This window comes from Camellia sinensis, chromosome 10 (genome assembly GCF_055761805.1).
Source record: "Camellia sinensis isolate YWXY chromosome 10, ASM5576180v1, whole genome shotgun sequence".
Lineage (NCBI taxonomy): Eukaryota > Viridiplantae > Streptophyta > Magnoliopsida > Ericales > Theaceae > Camellia > Camellia sinensis.
The window spans coordinates 147,100,508-147,108,086 of record NC_138970.1 but is presented as its reverse complement, the minus strand read 5'-3'; positions in this window follow the sequence as shown (position 1 = coordinate 147,108,086).

The following is a 7,579-nucleotide window of genomic DNA, read 5'->3' as shown; positions in this document are numbered from 1 at the left end:
AGTTTCCATCTAAACTTATCACGAGTTTCGTTTTGATAATTCATTTATAATGTCTTGCAAATATCAGTCGCGAAAAAATAAAACTCGATTTGATAACGTTGGCCTCTTTATTTTATCATGTGTCTAAAAATAAAAAATAAAAAAACAACGCTTATCATTTTTTTTTTATTGTTGAGATAAACATGATAAAATTGAGAAGTTATGATTAATTATCTAATTGACCAAAAATTTTCTATGAATAATATACATACAAAATCTTATCAAATGAATTGTTTAAATCATTAAAATAAAATTCATAGCGAAATTCATAGACTCAAATAAAACCTCCAGTCAAACTTTTGGATTAAAGACAAGCTGATTCCCATTTTAATAACCCAATCAAACATTATTGAAGCTATTTAGGAACTTCCAAATAAGTCACCTTTTTTTTAGCGACTTTTTTTTAGAATTGTGTCAAAAAATTTTACTTTTTTTTGTTCCGTCTTGTGTAGACAAATTTAAAAAATAAAAAAGATATAATAAAAAAAAAGTCAAAGTAAATCAAAAAAATATACTATTTTTTGCTCTTTTTTTTTTAGACCATTTTTTTTTAAAAAAAAATATTCATTTTATTTTTAATATTTCATTTTGTTTCACCGAGTAGAATCTAGAAGTTTACAACTTTTTACAAAAAATTGTAAAAAAATCAATAAAAAAAATAAGTCAATAAAAAGAACTGCATAAAAAGCAAACTTCAAATTTCCTCATATGGATAGGCATTAGATACCAATGTCTAAGTTCAAAAATAAATTAATATCCACCAAATAAATGCCTACACAATGAGATTGTAGATATATAGTATCATAGTATTTAACAAAGAAGAGGGTCCCATGAACATAGTAGTTGAAACCTTCCTCATGACATAGCCCATGATGTTCAATGTATGAAGCTTATGTTGTTGGTCTCCAATTCTATCATCTCTAAATGCTCTATGTTGATTGAGTTTTTAGAATTTGTTTTTTAATTTTTTTTTAAAATTACAAATTAGTTTGACAAAAATATATTTTTTTTTTTTTTTACAATTATTTTTGTCCCTAAAAAAATCATATCAAAATAATGAATTTTTAATTTTTTTACCAAATGAATTTTTATGAATACTAATAAAACAAAACCACGCTTTTTTTGTTTCAAACTTAGCAGTGTGTAATAGGAAAATTCTATGTACAATGTGCACCTTCTTGTAGAGTTGCTTATTTTTGTGATTTATGTTACTCATTCTTTTTGGTAAAGTTACGATAATTTATAATTCCGAAATAAAATTATGTATTTTTTTGATATTATCACAAAACTGCATAACATTATCAAAAAATTATATAATTTTATTTTTAAACTATAAATTGTTACAACTCTACCAAGAAATTACGTAATGCAGTATTTGTCAATATATATATATATATATACAACACATGTCACAAAAATATATAAAGTACACATAATACGCACCATTTGAGAAATGTGTACCATAACATGACTCTTAAAACTATTGATCAATTTCAGTTGTCATGATGATTAATCCTATTACTAATGACAATAATATATAATTATATTTTCATACTGCAATAGTTTGTAATAATGAGAAAACCAACTGGGACAGCCAATGCTCTTACACTTGAATGAGAGGAGGTTTAGGGTTGAGTCTCTTTACTTGTTTATTACGCTTTGTCAAAACATAAAAAATAAAAATCTTTGCTTGTTTGTTGGCCTCTCTGCTTTAGAAAGGGAAAGGGAAAAAAAGTCGTTGCTAATCTAGTGATAAATTTGGACCAAATAAAGAATATATAACTAGAAAGACCTTAGCTCAACTTTCAGTACAAAGAAAAGGGTATTCTTGGTGTATCACACGCGAAATACATTAAATAATTACAAAGACATGTAATTTTAAAAGAATCAAATAAATATACAAACAAATATCAACCAGAATTACGTGCACACCAATAAGATTAGGGATCATAGTGTAATTTCTTTGAAGGGTTGTTGCATACTGAAATAGGGCAAGTAATTATGTTGGGGAAGTTATCAAGTGCTACTAAAGCAAATTCGTGTTATCACTTTTATATTAATATTTTAAAAGACAACATAAAATATATTAATTTGTAATTAATATATAAAATACTCAAAGAATATCTTCTCTCTCTTTTTTTTTTTTTTTGTGTCTGATAGGGCACTTAAAAAATTTCAACCCCAAGACAACTCCTCTCCTTCCTTAAACAGTGGATTTTATTTGATGTACCACAAAATAATGTTCTATGTGATGAAAATATGCTGTGTTTGGTTGGAGAATTTGGAGAGGGATTTGGAAAGGGAAACGAAAAAGGTAGGAAAAATGTGAATAAAACATGCTTATATTTCACCTAGTTTCACACACCTTTTTCCTTTCCCTTTCCAAATCCCTCTCCAAACCCCCCAAGCAAACACAGCATTAAACTAATTAGCATAAAACGAAAGGTTGCTTTAGTTTTGCTTTAGGAAATTGCAAAGAGTAATGATTTTACTGATGTTAGTATTCTTCCTAGGACTCATTTGATGTAGTAGTGGATATGATTACTTGATGCATGAAGCACACACATAATATATCCTATTATATATAATACACAATTCAAAATAATTACCATATTTATTTAAAATATTCCTAAATTGAGAAGTGTTAAAACTTCACAATAACTGTTAAACAATTTTCTAATACAATTCTCATTCCTTAATTCGCCCAAAAATTTAGATGTATAATTGTAAACGCATCGTGTATGCACTTACCATTAATCACTATAAAAAAAAATAAAAAATTATATACATGCCCAAGTAATTGAGTCTTTATACTCTTGCATACGAGATAGATGGTTCAAATCCCACCTCTTCTATCTCCTCTTTTGTGGGACTAGGTTAGACTAGAAGAGGCAAAGCAAAAACGGAGATATTAAAAGCAAAATTAAAAATAAAAACTTAAAAGTCTGCCCTTCAAGCCACGGGCTTTTAAAATTGGCCTTCCCCCGGCCTACCAATACTATTTTATAATGTAAGGGAGCTTTTAAATGTATCCATTTATTTATTTATTTTATTTTTTTCACACTTAGTGTATGCATTAAAATTTTAATTTTTTTAAAAAAATTGAAGATTCATTCAATTTATTTTTTTCTTTTCATAAATTTAAATTCTAAACGCAACTTAAATGCAAATGGTTGAAAACATTTGTAAGAAGAATTAATCTCAACATAGTTTTTTTAAATTTAAAATAAAAAAAAAAAAGGTTTCAAGTACCAGTCATATGATCATGACTAAGACAGGTTAGATAATATAATTAGGACCACTCACAATGCTACCAATATATAGAATTAAAAAGAAACTTTTTGGCAAAAGTGTAAAGAATATGCAACAGAGATATTATTTGGAAATGCAAAGTTAAGCCTAGAGAATCTAAATGGAAAGCACATGCAATTGTGGGCCTAATTACAACCACCTAATTATAATCAGAGGTTTAAGTTCATTTGATGTAGGACAAGATAAGACTTCAGATGATGGATAAACTAGCAATTAGTCCTATTTTTTTTAAATGCAAATTAGGCGTCTAATGATCTTCAATCATCTTTTTTTTATTTCTTTTTTCTTTTTTAATTCTCTACTCTTCTCAACAAACTCTAAAGAGTGAATGATTCAAATAGCTAAGTTAGACTTGAAGTGAGCCCATCAAGTTCAATAATATCTCTCCAAAGACCAAAGAGAATCCAAATCCAACATTTTATCAACTAACACTATTGAGACTAAGGAGTCATCAATGGGATGCCCGGCCCGCACTATTGTGTCCACCTTCCATATATTAATGAATTTTTCAAATTTTGACCATTCAATGGATTGATACTAGTCGGACTTATTTCAAAAAATTAAAATCACAACCTACTCGTAAGCCTAAATCTTACGAGCCAAAATAAAATTGAATCATATCATGTATTTTTTTTTTTATTAGACTTATATTATTAAGTTCTACATATTTATTTTTTCTTTTTTAATAATTCATATGATCAAATTAATTAATACTATTAAAATAATCAAATTAAAATATAAATTCACTAAATTAACAAATTATGGCAATAACAATATTATATGTAAAAAGTTGAGTTAAGAAAATATTACCCGTCACTGTCAAATTCAATTTTAACAAATTGTGTTTTGTTCATTTTTTTAAAGTACAATTTACAAGGATAATATGGATTGTCAAATATTATTTTTTAATGGAACAGTATTGATTTTAATGGATTAAAATTGAATTTAATAATTTTTTTAGATAATATAAATTTTTTTTTTTGATGGGATAATTTGAGTCGAACTGATTGGATGGTCGGACTGGATTTACCTATACGGGCTTGTACGAGTCGGGTTCATGGACGGGCTTAGATTTCAAACCTTCGTCCAAAATTCTAAATCATCTTCTACGAGATGGGACGGACTGAACAGTCAACTGAGCTAAGAAGAGCCATGAGATGACTTGAACAAATTGAATAATACCAAATTTTTTGCCGCGGCTCATTTGATGACCCCAATTGAGACTGATTCTACCATGTCTATGGAAGTGCTAAATGGATGTCTTACCTCAAACTCACAGATGAGGAGTCTCGTGGATGACTCTAAATTCCTTATTGACAAATGTTGTTGCTCGATCCAGCGTGTCATGAAAGAAGGAAATATGCGGATGACCTAGCAAACATGGAACTAACCAAGAAGTGATGCTGGTGGTGATGGAGGATCCCACTTAGGGTTGTATAATAAAAAATTGGTACACGGATAAATCGATTTAATCCAATCTAAATCATCAGTTTGGTATAATTTTTATTAATTTTGATTTTGTTTTTAGTTCTGAAAATGATAGAACAATTCAAATCGGTCTTGTTCCTAATTCCAAAGTTTTGGTTACGATTCTGAACTGAATCGGAATGTGACATATTTGTTTATTATTATTTTTTATTTTTATATGTAAAAATTAAAATATAAAAAATCTCTCATAAGATTTGAACAATAGCTTTCGTTGTAAAATTGATAAATTCTAACCAATTTAATTAAATTAATTATCATTAATTTATTTACTAACATAAAATATATATCATATTTATTGTTATATAAAATTGTTAAAACCGTATAATTGAATCGAACCAAATTAGTATTTATGGTCCGATTTTGATCCGGTTCTACAATCACTACAAGAATTTACACATTTGGCGACCACTTTTGCCGACTAAAAAATTTTTGGTCGCAAAAAAATGACATTTGCCGACCAAAATATTAATTAGTCGCGAATGATCAATATTTTTGGCGACCAAAATGAGTTAGTCGCAGAAGGTCACATTTTGGCGACCAAAAATGAGTTAGTCGCAGAAATTGGTATGCTTTTGGCGACCAACTTCAAATTTGGTCGCGGAAGGTTACATTTTGGCGACTAAAAAAATTTAGTCGCCAAATTTGTACTTTTAGCGACTAATATTTTAGTCGCCATTGATTGAGATTTAGCGACTAAAAAAATTTGTTGCCGAAGGTAGCTTTTTTGCGACTAATATGGTATTTTGGTCGCCAAAAGTGTTTGGGAGGGAAATTTCAAACAGGGAGGGGGGGAAATGAAATTTTTTGGCGACAAAAAAAATTTGGTCGCCAAAGTAAAAACGACGTCGTTTTGTACCTGGAAAACAAAAAAAAAAAAAATTAAAAGAAGGCCCTGATCTCCTCTGTCTCCTACTCTCCTTCTCTCTGTGTTCTCTCTCTCAATCGGCTTGCAATTGCTCAAGAATTGCAGCCAATTCCAGTCCAGATTCCAACATTTCTTCCTCAATCTTCTCTCTCGTCTCCTGATCCTCGGCCCTGGCTAGACGAGTACACCACACAATCTTCAATCGGTTCTGCAACAAACACTTAACAAGGCTGAAATTATCAAATTGGAGATGACCCAAAAGCTTGGTCTCAACTTTAAGATCATCATTATCAAAACCATTCTGTTCTTCTTCCTCGTCAAACACAACAGTAAAACCCATTCTCTTCTTCTTGTTTTTCTTCCTCGTCAAACACAACAGTAAAACCCACATTATCATCAATCATAACATTGTCTTCTTCTTCTTGGAAATCAGTGATTAGGTTCCCAAAGGAAACCATCTGATCGAAATCATGATTCGACATAGGGTTCAACAATTTCTCGATCTCCTCCCTCTTGTTGGGGTTATTGTTCTTCAAAACACACAAAACCTCATCAGCGGCGGCGGCGACTGTTCTGGGAGGCTGACCACCGCCGAATTGCTGCTGTACGAGGCTAAGCATGGCCTCATAGGGAACCCTAGTTTTCTTCGTCTTGGGCTCGTAAAAAAAGGCCCAAATTTGATTCTACTGATTATGGCTCTGCAATAATACCATGGGTTTCCTAGTCTTTTCCTTCTATATTCTACCATGCGTGTATGCTATCATGGTTCTCGGACCCTTGGTTCTCTTGTTTCTTTCTACGATGATGTTACTGGTAAGGCCTTACCCTGGAACTTTTCTGGTCATTGTTTAAAGGAAACTCACTTGAAGATCTTGCATTTTTTTTTGGGTGTCCAGAATGATCAATTCTTAGTGCATGACAAGTGATTTTTGTGTGCAGGAGCATTTATTAATTGTCTGTGAACTTCTCAAGGCAAATTTATATGAGTTTCATAAATTTAATAGAGAATCTGGAGGGGATGTTTACTTCACAATGCCAAGGCTGCAAGTTTGTAGGGTGACATTGTTCTGAGGGCTTTTCATCCCACTAACAAGCTACTGGTTAATTACTTGTTTTTCAATTTTTATGTGTAGTCTATCACCATCCAGTGTCTGGAGGCACTTCAATTCTTGCATGGTCTTGGTCTCATACACTATGATCTGAAACCTGAGAATATTTTGGTGAAGAGCTACAGTAGATGTGAAGTGAAGGTCATTGATCTTGGAAGCAGTTGCTTTGAAACAGATCATCTCTGCTCATATCATTGAAGGTCATCATGATATATCATTGAAGGCAAAGTTGGACATTATCTTCCTTTCCCACTGTTCATTAGAAATTTATTATAGTATGTTCATAGTTTTTTCAATGTAGAGAAACCTTTGCATGCTCTAGAAGATTAAATGTAATGTTTATACTTGATACCATTAAATGGATATTTCAATAGTTGATCCATTCCTTGACATTGAAATTAAAATATTCATATACTTGAGTGGTTTCATTATATGTACAACATGTATTACTAGTTGCTGTTCAATATCTATCATTTTTCTGTCAAACGAAGATGTTTCTCAAATTTTTTTAGAAGCAATATTTGAAGTAGTGGGATGCTTACTAATTCTAATTTTAGGTATATTGCATGTGATTTTATGTAAACCTCTATGATCACTGATCAGGTGAGATGTCCCCAACATAAGGTATGAACATGTATGATGAAGAGCCCTAATTTCTTACTTATTAAACAACACGGTTCTGTGAATGCAGTGAATTATGATGGAGCCAATCAAACAGAGGGTTCTATTGTCTTAAGGTTCTTGGGAAATTCTTGATTTATCAATT